At 38.4% G+C, this 14,104-nt stretch overlaps 1 protein-coding gene and 1 pseudogene across 1 annotated transcript in view; one reads left to right on the top strand and one right to left on the bottom strand.

Annotated features, from left to right (window-relative positions):
* Smyd3 (SET and MYND domain containing 3) overlaps window positions 1-14,104 on the top strand; it is a 711,836-nt gene that overhangs the window by 128,447 nt on the left and 569,285 nt on the right. The gene's annotated exons all lie outside the window — the stretch shown is intronic.
* Window positions 1,157-1,401, bottom strand: LOC113184134 (SS18-like protein 2 pseudogene; annotated as a pseudogene).

Raw genomic sequence — 14,104 nt, 5'->3', positions numbered from 1 at the left:
GCTTTCATGTCTGTCCACAAAGTGGTTGGTCTTTTTGATGACAGACCATTAGAGTATATGGTATTCACATCATACAGAAGGAGAATGGGGACCTGTATAATAATGTGGTCAGGTGTTCCCACTGTTTCACCAATTCAACCTATTGTTGGTAGTGAGCATGGGGTAGGAGACAGTATTTGTTGTTCCTGGGTCAGTTTCAGCTCTTATGTGGCCTGCTTAGGAATAAAAGTGAATGACAATTATCTTACTTTTTTTTTTTTTAAAGATAGTAGTCTTACTATATTTCTGGAACTCAGGCTGGCCTTGAACTCCTTGGATTCAAGGGAGCCTCCTGTCTCAACCTTCCAAGTAGCTGGAACTTCAAGGTGTGCCATCATTGCTTCTTTATCAACTCTAGCATCTCTTTATTTCTTCTGCCTCCTAGATAAAAATGATTAAAATGTCCATTTAACAAATAATCTTTGGTTTCTGACAATAAATCCAGAGAACTTCCATTTTCTTTTATTTTTTTTGTGATAAAGAAAATTATACATCATTTATTATCAAATAATACTAGATAATAACTGAAGAATCACTATTAATTTTATTGACAACACATAACAGTAGTATTGTTATATACCTTATGGTTATTAAGCCCTTATAATTTTTGAGACAACCAAATATAACACTTGTTATATGGAAACATCTCTACCTTTATATTGTTCTTTTATGGAAAAGCAAGCTTTATTTCAAAGTAACCCAAGAAGAGAAAAGCCATCAAGGGGAACACATTTACAAACTGGATGGGAGCACACAGATACTGTATCCGTTTGGCAAAGGCTCAGTCAGAAGTCTCAGCAATTCCTGCTGATCCTCCAACACCTACTCAGTTTCCTCTTCAGGCTGAAACTAAAGAGTAGTCTTAAAGATACCCATGATGTCTTTGTTATCCAAACATACTCCCATTTCAGGAAAGAGGATACCTGGGGTCTACTTTCTGGGGGATCTGATTAATTATTAAAATAAATATTTACATTGAGAATATAGTTAAGCTAGTAGCTTTCTTTACATTTCCACATTTTAAAAAGAACCATAGAAGTTTCATATTTTAAGCAGTTGAGTGGGTGTGAAGATCCTATCTCCGTTTTATAGGAGCTAGATTACATTCAATTAGTCCCTACAACTGAAAGATCATTCCAATTGCTTTTGAAGTACTGGATGGGCTGACATCTGCGATGGTAGCTAAATGAGATTTCTGTGTAACACATGCTGGTACTCAACACACTCGTTTGCTCAACCCTTCTTCTGATAGTCCACGATACAGCAGATCAGCTGGTCATTCTCCTCCAGGAGCTACTGGATAGTCTCTTGATTGACTTCTGTCTTGCCCCTCATCCAGTTAGGTACAAAGGCCATGGACATTGCTGGGAGACTGGTTCGGCACCCTGCCTTGGAAAAAGATGCCCACTGTGCATCCAGACAAATGCTATCTTTGCGCTGAAGGCAGTACTTCCATTTTCTTTACCTGTCTTATAACATAGCACATGCACAAGCCCAAAGGCAAGTTCACTCTGTCTTATGGAAATGCCCAGTTTCCCATGGTGTGTACTTTTCTTTTTTGCAGCAAGTTCATAAACCTAACTGGTAGTCTTTAGGCACTGGACTTTAGTACCCCTTGAAAAGATGCACATATTCTTCTGCCTTTCTACTTAAAATGTGATCCATGGACAAGAGGCATCAGTATCACCAGGAAACTTATTTGAAATACAGAAAAGCCCCACTCTAGATCTACTGAATTAGAATCTGTGTTTTTAATAAGTTTCTCAAATAATTTGGGAAGCACAGTTCTACTCAAGTCCTTTATCTACTGGTCCATGTCTTATTTCATTTCTTTTTAAGGACAATACTGTATACTGTTAGGAGGGGCTTGTTATTTGTGCAGCATTCTCTATTGAATCTTTTTACTCAGGTTGTTCTTTTTCTTTTCCATTATGGAAAACATTTCCAGTATTTAAGTATTGAGGCTAACTCCTTTCTTTCCAAGGAACATGACTTAATTCAATATACAAAATTTTGAAATGAAAACAATTGCAATAAGGCATTAACCTCTTAATATTTATCAAATACTTTTTAAAAAATAAAATGCTTTAAGGCTTATAGTACCCGGTGAGTTTTAAATGATAAGCATAAATGGAAACATTCAAGAAATTTGTAAACTGTGGTTCTCTGTCTCAAATGTTTTTTTTGGTTCTTATTTACTGTGATCATTTTGTAAACTTTAGGTATTGTGTTTATACACAGAATTTAAATAATTAACCTCTTAAATTCATTTTGAAAGGCATTTTTGAAGAGAAAAGATAAATTTTCAATATTTGAGCACATGAAAGAAACCTAGCTTTGTAAGATTTTATCTAATAATATGACAAGACAGAAAATACCTAAGCTTTGCCCTGCAGAATGTTATTTACTTTTTTTAATGAGTAAATTAAATATTTATTATTAGAAATTTCATCAAGTTTTAATCATCCTGTGTCATGGGCAAAAGTGTATAATGTCTCACAACTGAATTATTTCTTTGGTGGGAAAGAAAATGAGCTTTATATATTTACTACAAATAATATCTTTTGACAGCTAATACCTGGGAGTATCAGTTACCTGATTTAGTCTTCTATTCCTGAACTTTTAAAATATGTTTTAAATTTTAATTTATTTTCTAAACCATGGTTTCTTTTTTTACCTTTATTTTATTTATTTATTAATTTATTTTTATGTGATGCTGAGGATCGAACCCAGCTCCCTGCACATGCTAGGCACAATCCCAGCTCCACCATGGTTTCTTAATGATAGAAATTGGTGATTGTTTTTATTGATATACACATACACACACACACACACACATACACACACACGTAAAAGACTACATTAAGTGTAGTATTATCTTGTTCTTCAGTTTTATTTTCTTTCTGAAATGGTTATCTTTGCCTAGAACATTACAGGGATTCATTTTTTAAAATTCATTCTCAACTTATATATGGCATGAACTTGGAAGGTTATGAGACCTGACCTGAGAGAAAGATGAAAACACACATTATCTAGCCTGAGAGAAAAAAGACACCTGGAAGATTATTATCTTTCAGGGATCCATAGTATAATATTGGTCCAAATAGATATATTTCATTTTATATTTTACCCAGAAGAAAATGCATTATTTGAGATACCTATATAGTGAAAACACATTGTATGTTTTCCATTCATCTCTTTTTGACATCACCTTCTTTATCGGGTTATCCTATTGAATGCCTGCAGGCACTCCCACATGTTTACTTTCCAACATCGGTCCTACCCGCAATTCCAGATCATTTAACTTTGTTTAATGCTATTATCTTTCCCTGGACCATGGATTTTTCTGCTATGTCTTTGCTTTCCTTTTTATGTTTTGTAGATACCAACATTGAGAGTAAAGCTTGTAACACGTGACAGGGCAAGAGAAGAAGAGGTGTTGAAATTTCCTCTGGCCTAGGAAAGAAGCAGGATTTTCTTAACTTTGATAGATTAGCCAACAGGAATACACATGCACAAGGTCCAGAGGAAAGTTGAGTGGAATGAGGAGACCAATGACTGGGATTTGTGTGTAGGGGTCTTTCTGGGATTGGACTGAATGATGATCTCTTATATACCCGTTATGAACTTTGAGGAACTGAAAATAACTTTCCATAGTGCTATTTTATTCAGCTGAGATATGAGCTTCGAGTTTTGCTCTTGCATCTACAGTCATTTTCTCCTGTGACTGGTGTAAGGTATTGGCAAGGTTCTCAATGAGGAAAGAGGGTTGACTATGTGAATGACAGTTTATTATGTAAAGCTACATGGGCTTTCTTTATGTAAGCTACATGGGCTTTCTTATAAAGAAAGACTGAGTTGTTGGAATTATTTATCCATTTACCGAATATTTATAGAGCACCTGTTAATTACTTGGCCATATAGCAATTGAAAAAAAAAAAAAGAAATGGGTCCATACTTAGAGGTAGTGAGGTAATGAATAGTAAGTCACTAAATATAACTCAGTGAAATAGTGTCCTCTGAGGGAGGACTCCTCTGTGACTTGCTTTAGTTTATCAATAAACTTAAATATTAAACAATTCAAGATCTTATGGCAGCTGTCTTCTGGGAAAGACTGAGGTACTTTGAAAAATTCACTGTAAAATACATTTTAAAAGCATTTTCCTTTTTACTTGAAACTTTGATATAAAATTGCTTCACTGAGGGGGAGGAGATGTGACCTTAAAAATCAGTTTGAAATATTTAGGGGTTATAAGTTATTAAGAAAATAGTAAATATTTGATACACTGTCTGTAGTCCCAACAGCACTATTTTCATGACTCTGTAGCACACTTTAACCTTCATTCTTGCTTTTTCCCCCTCAGTCAGGATTCTTTCTTAGGTAACTGAAAGCCCCTTTGTACCTGTCATCTTTTAACCTAGATATTTTTAAATGCCACTATTCCTAAGCTATAAAGGAGTTTACCCTTATCTGTGGTTTTGCTTTCTGCAGTTTTCAGTTATAGTTAAACATGGTTTGAAAATATTAACAGTAGGGGAGAAAGACGATGCAAAACGGCTGAAGGATATCTTTGGGAAGTTCAAGTGAAATTGAGGTGCTCCAGAATCTAGTGGACAGATTTCCATCGTGCGAAGTTCGGCTCTGAGAGCTCCATTTCCCCGCACGGAGGGTCGCATAGCCTGACAGGTGATCGCCCGGAGGCTGGAGTCTGTGGCGCGTGCTGGGGAGCGGCAGGGTGCCGGAGCAGGGAACAGCGATACGGATCCGGGGGGGCTCCCGCCTGTGGTACATCGGAGCCCTTAGCGCTGAGTTCCGGCTTTGAAACAGAGGAGAGAAGAGGCCCAGTTTGGCTCCAGACACCGGTCGGACCACAGTGGAGAACAGCAGCCGCCATTTCGGAGAGATGATGTAATCATCCCCGTGTTCTACTGATCTCAGCCCATTCAACTACGAACAGGTGATATCAGGCTGGTATTTGCCTGCTTCTAGCAGACAGATTTTCTGCTCAGGCTCGGGGCGGGGGTTCTTGTGGAGAATACTCCTAGAGGCTCGTGCCTGGCAAGGCGTGCGCCGGGCACTGAGCAGCTGGATTCGGGTTCCCGGGGCTAACCTGGCCCAGGTCTGAGGAAACTGCGGAGACTGCCGGCGGAGGCCAGCTCCAAGTGGAGCGTGCGCTGAGCTTGGGGCGACTGGGTTCTGACTCCCGGAACAGTTTTGGCCTGGGGCTGGGGAACCCGTGGGGTCGCTCCCTGGAGCCAGCTCCCAGCGGAGAGTGTATCAGATCGGAGAGGCGGGGTTCCGGCTACCTAAGCTGCTTTGGCCCAAGGCTAGGGAACCGGCGGTGACTGCTTCTCAATCAGGGTCCGGCGGGGTGTTGTAGGGACAGAGTGGATCTTCCTCCTGCGCCCAGAGCAGTCCAAGTGACCCGCCGGCGTGGTGCCATGACACCCCAAACGCAGCTGGGGCTGAAGAGAGCAGCCGCCCACGCATAGAATAGGACCAGCGATTCCGCGGCGCAGCAGCCAAGTAACCTCATTTGGAGTAGGGGCTTTGCGGAGCTGCCATCCGAGCAAGCAGGGCAGGCAGACCTGCCGCCAACTGGCAAGACAGGCCAGGTAGCTTGCCAGCGGGGTGGACACGTAACACCGAGGCAGTCGCGTCACACTGGTTGGAGTGGGGGTGGAGCAGGGTCGCCGCCCGGGTCCGGAGGGGGCTCAGCGACCCGTTGGAGAGGTAGTTAGGTACCCCCATTGGGAGTGGGGGCTGTGCAGAACTGCGACCCACCGGCCTAGAGGTCTGCCAGCGCGGTAGACTCGTCACACCAATTGGAGCGGGGGGCCCAGCTGAGCCGCCACCCACATCCAGATCAGGACCAACGATCCCAGGGCGTGGTAGTTAAGTTACCACAATTGGAGTGGGGGCAGAGCAAAGCCACCACCCGTGCCCGCAGCGGGGGCAGACCTGCGACCGATCAGCGGGGTAGACAGACCACCATAATTAGAGGAGGAGCACAGCCAATACCCGCCCTGCAAGGGAGACTTCCCAACTATACAAGAGCAACATAAATAAATAGGGGGTAAATTTCAAAAACACAACAGTGGCACCAAGCAGAAAGAAACGTCAGCAGTATGAAAAGACAAGGAAAGAAAGGACCACAAGCAATGCAGGTCAACTCAACTTTAGAAGAGGTAATAGCTGCAACAGATGGAATGTCAGATAAAGAGATCAGGATTTATATGCTTCAGATGATCTGGAGTCTCAAGGAAGACATGAGACAGCAAAATCAGACAATGAAAGATCACATTGACAAACAAATCCAGGAAGTAAAAGATCAATTTCACAGGGAGATAGAGGTAATAAAAAACAAACAAATAGAAATTCTAGAAATGCAGGAAGCTATAAACCAACTTAAAAACTCAATTGAGAATACTACCAGCAGAGTAGATCACTTAGAAGAGAGAACATCAGACAATGAAGACAAAGTATTTCAACTGGAAAAGAACATAGACAGCTCAGCAAGTCTGCTAAGAAACCATGAGCAGAACATCCAAGAATTATGGGATAATATCAAAAGACCAAATTTAAGAGTCATTGGGATACAGGAAGGCACAGAGCTCCAAACCAAAGGAATAAAAAGTCTTTTCAGTGAAATAATACGAGAAAACTTCCCAGACTTGAAGAATGAGACAGAATCCCAAATCCTAGAAGCCTACAGGACGCCGAATGTGCAAAATCTTAAGAGATCCACACCTAGACACATTATAATGAAAATGTCCAACATACAGAATAAGGAGAGAATTTTAAAAGCTGCAAGAGAAAGAAAGCAGATTACATTTAGGGGTAAACCAATCAGGATAACAGCTGATCTCTCAACACAGACTCTGAAAGCTAGAAGATCCTGGAATAACATATTTCAAACACTGAAAGAAAATGGGTTCCAACCAAGAATCGTGTATCCGGCGAAATTAAGCTTCAGATTAGAAGATGAAATTAAAACCTTCCACGATAAACAAAAGTTAAAAGAATTCGCAGCTAGAAAACCATCTCTTCAAAAAATCCTTGGCAAAACATTACAGGAAGAGGAAATGGAAAATAACTTTGAAAACCAACAATGGGAGGTAGGACAGTAAAGGGGGGAAAGTAGTCAAAGAGGATAACAAATCAGGTTTAGTAACATCAATAAACAAATATGGATAGAAGAACAAACCATATCTCAATAATAACCCTAAATGTTAATGGCTTAAACTCACCAATTAAGAGACACAGGCTAGTAGAATGGATCAAAAAACAAGACCCAACAATATGCTGTCTACAGGAGATGCATTTGATAGGAAAAGATATACATAGACTGAAGGTGAAAGGTTGGGAAAAATCATATCACTCATATGGACCGCGGAAACAAGCAGGAGTGTCCATACTCATATCTAATAAAATAGATTTCAAGCCAAAGCTAATCAAAAGGGATATAGAAGGACACTTCATACTGCTCAAGGGAACCATACACCAACAAGACATAACAATCATAAATATATATGCCCCAAATAATGGTGCAGCTGTGTTCATCAAGCAAACTCTTCTCAAGTTCAAGAGTCTAATAGACCAACATACAATAATCATGGGAGACTTCAACACACCTCTCTCACCACTGGACAGATCTTCCAAACAAAAGTTAAATAAGGAAACTATAGAACTCAATAACACAATTAACAACCTAGACTTAATTGACATATATAGACTATACCACCCAACATCAAGTAGCTACACTTTTTTCTCAGCAGCACATGGAACCTTCTCAAAAATAGACCATATACTATGTCACAGGGCAACTCTTAGACAATACAAAGGGGTAGAGATAATACCATGCATCTTATCTGATCATAATGGAATGAAACTGAAAATCAATGATAAAAGAAGAAAGGAAAAATCAAGCATCACCTGGAGAATGAACAATAGGTTGCTGAGTGATCAATGGGTTTTAGAAGACATCAAGGAGGAAATTAAAAAATTCCTAGAGTTCCATGAAAACACAGACACAACATATCGGAATCTATGGGACACATTGAAAGCAGTTCTAAGAGGAAAATTCATTGCTTGGAGTTCATTCCTCAAAAAAAGAAAAAACCAACAAATAAATGATCTCATACTTCATCTCAAAATCCTAGAAAAAGAAGAGCAAAACAACAGCAAAAGAAGTAGAAGGCAAGAAATAATTAAAATCAGAGCTGAAATTAATGAAATTGAAACAAAAGAAACAATTGAAAAAATTGACAAAACTAAAAGCTGGTTCTTTGAAAAAATAAATAAAATTGACAGACCCTTAGCCATGCTAACGAAGAGAAGAAGAGAGAGAACCCAAATTACTAGCATACGGGATGAAAAAGGCAATATCACAACAGACACTTCAGAAATACAGAAGATAATAAGAAATTACTTTGAATCCTTATACTCCAATAAAATAGAAGATACTGAAGGCATAGATAAATTCCTTGAGTCCTATGATCTGCCCAGATTGAGCCAGGAGGATATAGACAACCTAAACAGACCAATAACAATAGAGGAAATAGAAGAAACCATCAAAAGACTACCAACTAAGAAAAGCCCAGGACCGGATGGGTATACAGCAGAGTTTTACAAAACCTTTAAAGAGGAACTAACACCAATACTTTTCAAGCTATTTCAGGAAATAGAAAAAGAGGGAGAACTTCCAAATTCATTCTACGAGGCCAACATCACCCTGATTCCGAAACCAGACAAAGACACTTCAAAGAAGGAAAACTACAGACCAATATCTCTAATGAACCTTGACGCAAAAATCCTCAATAAAATTCTGGCGAATCGGATTCAAATACATATCAAAAAAATTATACATCATGATCAAGTAGGATTCATCCCTGGGATGCAAGGCTGGTTTAATATACGGAAATCAATAAATGTTATTCACCACATCAATAGACTTAAAGACAAGAACCATATGATCATCTCGATAGATGCAGAAAAAGCATTCGACAAAGTACAGCATCCCTTTATGTTCAAAACGCTAGAAAAATTAGGGATAACAGGATCATACCTCAACATTGTAAAAGCAATCTATGATAAGCCACAGGCCAGCATCATTCTGAATGGAGAAAAATTGAAGGCATTCCCTCTAAGATCTGGTACAAGACAGGGATGCCCTCTCTCACCACTTCTGTTCAACATAGTCCTCGAAACACTGGCTAGAGCAATTAGACAGACAAAAGAAATTAAAGGCATAAAAATAGGAAAAGAAGAACTTAAATTATCACTATTTGCAGATGATATGATTCTATACCTAGCAGACCCAAAAGGGTCTACAAAGAAGCTATTAGAGCTAATAAATGAATTCAGCAAAGTGGCAGGATATAAGATCAACACGCATAAATCAAAGGCATTCCTGTATATCAGCGACAAATCCTCTGAAACGGAAATGAGGACAACTACTCCATTCACAATATCCCCCCAAAAAATAAAATACTTGGGAATCAACCTAACAAAAGAGGTGAAAGATTTATACAATGAAAATTACAGAACCCTAAAGAAAGACATAGAAGAAGACCTTAGAAGATGGAAAAATATACCCTGCTCATGGATAGGCAGAACTAACATCATCAAAATGGCGATATTACCAAAAGTTCTCTATAAGTTCAATGCAATGCCAATCAAAATCCCAACAGCATATCTTGTAGAAATAGATAAAAGAATCATGAAATTCATATGGAATAATAAAAGACCCAGAATAGCAAAAACAATACTAAGCAGGAAGTGTGAATCAGGCGGTATAGCGATACCAGACTTCAAACTATACTACAGAGCAATAGTAACAAAAACAGCATGGTACTGGTACCAAAACAGGCGGGTGGACCAATGGTACAGAATAGAGGACACAGTAACCAATCCACAAAACTACAACTATCTTATATTTGATAAAGGGGCTAAAAGCATGCAATGGAGGAAGGATAGCATCTTCAACAAATGGTGCTGGGAAAACTGGAAATCCATTTGCACCAAAATGAATCTGAATCCCTATCTCTCGCCGTGCACAAAAGTTAACTCAAAATGGATCAAGGAGCTTGATATTAAATCAGAGACACGGCATCTGATAGAAGAAAAAGTTGGTTATGATCTACACGCTGTGGGATCGGGCTCCAAATTCCTCAATAGGACACCCATAGCGCTAGAGTTAACAAATAGAATCAACAAATGGGACTTACTCAAACTAAAAAGTTTTTTCTCAGCAAAAGAAACAATAAGAGAGATAAACAGGGAGCCTACATCCTGGGAACAAATCTTTACTCCACACACTTCAGATAGAGCCCTAATAACCAGAATATACAAAGAACTCAAAAAATTAGACAATAAGATAACAAATAACCCAATCAATAAATGGGCCAAGGACCTGAACAGACACTTCTCAGAGGAGGACATACAATCAATCAACAAGTACATGAAAAAATGCTCACCATCGCTAGCAGTCAGAGAAATGCAAATCAAAACTACCCTAAGATACCATCTCACTCCAGTAAGTCTGGCAGCTATTAGGAAGTCAAACAACAATAAGTGCTGGAGAGGATGCGGGGAAAAGGGCACTCTTGTTCATTGCTGGTGGGACTGCAAATTGGTGCAGCCAATTTGGAAAGCAGTATGGAGATTTCTCGGAAAGCTGGGAATGGAACCACCATTTGACCCAGCTATTCCCCTTCTCGGTCTATTCCCTAAAGCCCTAACAAGAGCATGCTACAGGGACACTGCTACATCGATGTTCATAGCAGCTCAATTCACGATAGCAAGACTGTGGAACCAGCCTAGATGCCCTTCAATAGATGAATGGATAAAAAAAATGTGGCATTTATATACAATGGAGTATTATTCTGCATTAAAAAATGACAAAATCATAGAATTTGGAGGGAAATGGATGGCATTAGAGCAGATTATGCTAAGTGAAGCTAGTCAATCTTTAAAAAACAAATACCAAATGACTCCTTTGATATAAGGGGAGTTAACAAGGACAGGGTAGGGACGAAGAGCTTGAGAAGAATATTTACATTAAACAGGGATGAGAGGTGGGAGGGAAAGGGAGTGAGAAGGGAAAGTGCATGGAAATGGAAGGCGATCCTCAGGGTGATACAAAATGTCATATAAGAGGAAAGGAGGGGTAAGACAAGATAATACAAATGGAAGAAATGATTTACAGTAAAAGGGGTAGAGAGAGAAAAGGGGAGGGGTGGAGGGGAGGGAAGGGGAGGGGAGGGGGGATAGTAGAGAATAGGACAGACAGCAGAATACATCAGACACTAGAAAGGCAATATGTCAATCAATGGAAGGGTAACTGATGTGATACAGCAATTTGTATACGGGGTAAAAGGGGGAGTTCATAATCCACTTGAATCAAACCGTGTAATATGATGTATTAAGAACTATGTAATGTTATGAACGACCAATAAAAAAAAAAAAAAAAAAAAAAAAAAAGAAATAATATTTCGGGGGCTGGGGTTGTGGCTCAGTGGTAGAGCGCTCACTTAGCATATGTGAGGCCCTGGGTTTGATCCTCAGCACCACATATAAATAAATAAAATAAAATAAAGAATTTGTGTTCAAAAAAAAAAAAAAAAAAAAGAAAATATTAACAGTAAAATTCTAGTCATAAACAAGTAATGTTTTAAGTTACATACTATTCTGAGTGGCATGCTTAAGCCTTTCCCATCCTGCTCTGTCTCACCTGGGATGTGAATCATCCTTTTGTCTAATGTATCCAAGTTGTATATGCTATCCACCCATTAGTCACTTAGAGGCCATCTTGGTTATCAGATTCACTATTATGGTATCGCAGTCCTTGTGTTCAAGTAATCCTTACTTTGTTTAATGACTATTTTGAGTCAGCTTTTTCACCAAGAGACCTAACAAGAACAATTTTAGAGCAGAAAAGTTTATTTGTTGCTCATGGTTTCAGAGGTGTCTGTTCATAGACAGCCAGCTCTATGGCTCGGTGCTTGCGGTCAGGCAGAACATTATGGTGGGAGGGTGTGGAGAAGTAAAACAGCTCACGACATGGCAAACTTTACAAAATATAGCCCTCAAAATATAGCCCTCAGTGACCCACCTCCTCCTCAGCCATATTCTACCTGCCTGTAGTTACCACCCAGTTAATTCATTAAACTGGATTAGTACACTGATAAGGTAAAGGCTGTCATAACACAGTAATTTCACCTCTAAACTTTCTTGTATTATCCTACACATGAACATTTGAGAGATAAATTTATATCTAAATCATAACAATTATCCCAAAGTGCAAGAGTAGTGATGCTGGCAATTTGGATATACCAAAATGGCTTCAAGTGATACATTACAAGAAAAGAAAACATGAGTATAGTCCAATATTTTGACAGAAAGTCCATATTTAAATAAGTTTTATTGTAAAATATTATTTAAATTGTTCTATTTATCATTATTCTTTTATTGTACCTAATTTAGGAATTAAATTATACCCTAGGTGTTCATGTAGAGGTGAAAACAGTGTAATGTTTTGGGTTTATAACTATCTATGATTTCAGGCATCCACTGAGGTTTTAGAACATATCCCTTGAGGATAAGGGGGTGGAACTACTAATATCACCCTCTATCAACTTTACTAAAACCTTAGTTACTTTAAATTTGAAGTTTCATAATGGTGAAATAAATTAGATCTATAAAAAAATAAATTTATGTAAAATGATGACTCTCAATTTTTATTTTTTTAGTATTTAGATTGATTGTAGATCCTCTACTTCTTTGGATTAATTTATTTTTGCTCATTTTGATATAATATAATATTGTATATATGTGTGTGTGTGAGAGTGTGAGTATATTCTAACCTAAATGACAGTTTTTTAAAAAATATTTATTTTTTTAGGTGTAAATGGACACAATACAATGCCTTTTTATTTTTATGTGGTGCTGAGGATCGAACTTGGGTCCCGCCTGTGCTAGGCGAGCGCTCTACCGCTGAGCCACAATCCCAGCCCCATGACAGTTTTTATTTTATGTCATATGTAATATATTAAGATTTGTCACTTATATATTGTGGTTAATATATTTTTAAACCAAAACTGCTTCATATCCATAGTAATTGCCTATAATTCCATTTTAGATATGGCTATTGATCAACCAGTCTGAGTTCACCGGTCTTCCTGATGGTATAAGAACATTTTCATAGCTTCTTTTCAACTTGATTATAGTTTGTGTATGATACTTCACACAGAAATATTTATAAATTTTCTCTTTCCTACTCTGTTACCAGTGGTTTTAGTTACTTTATTTCCATTCTATGTTTGTTTTATCATCTACAATTGTTAAAATAATGGAATATTTAATTGTCTCCCCTTTTGCATACATAAATACTTTGGGTTCACTAACTCTTCTAAATGTTTTCATCTCTAACACAAAATTAAGAGATCTCACTATGTTTCAGAGGATTTCTTGGGACTCCCTAAAGTACAGTTTGTTTTCTGACTATTCTTCATTGCTGACATAAATGAATACTCCTTTTCTAGTGACTGTAGAGGCAGAAGGTGGAGAGTGTTGTGAAGGGAAGACTGACCTCCATTGCCAGGAGAGGAGGAGAGGCCTGGAGTGAGGCTGCTTAGAATCTGTTGAGATGGGATTCAGCCATTGTGTGGCGTTCTGTTGTTGTCCCTTTGTGAAGGCAGCAAAGGTCTGTTTTAGCTGAGGATGAATATAGTTTTTTTGGCTTTTGAACATTCTCCTTCTCAAACATTAGAATAAAGCTGAATTAATTAGAGAAACTACCTAATACTGTTGACTCTTTTTTTTTTTGTTTTTTGTGTACTGCTTGAGATGGAATTCACAAGCAATACAGTTTACCCATTTAAAGTGTGCAATTCATGGGCTGAGCGAGGATGTAGCTCAGTGGTGGAGTGCTTGTCTACCATGTACTAGGCTCTGGATTCCATTTCTTTAAAATATATATATATATATATATATATATATATATGTATAGTTTTATCATCTACAGTTGTTAAAATAACGGAGTATTTAATTGTCTCCCCTTTT

The sequence above is a fragment of the Urocitellus parryii genome, chromosome 9 (assembly GCF_045843805.1).
Source record: "Urocitellus parryii isolate mUroPar1 chromosome 9, mUroPar1.hap1, whole genome shotgun sequence".
In the NCBI taxonomy this organism is placed as follows: Eukaryota; Metazoa; Chordata; class Mammalia; order Rodentia; family Sciuridae; genus Urocitellus; species Urocitellus parryii.
The sequence above is the reverse complement of the archived record's forward strand: the minus strand, read 5'-3'. Positions and strand labels throughout refer to the sequence as shown.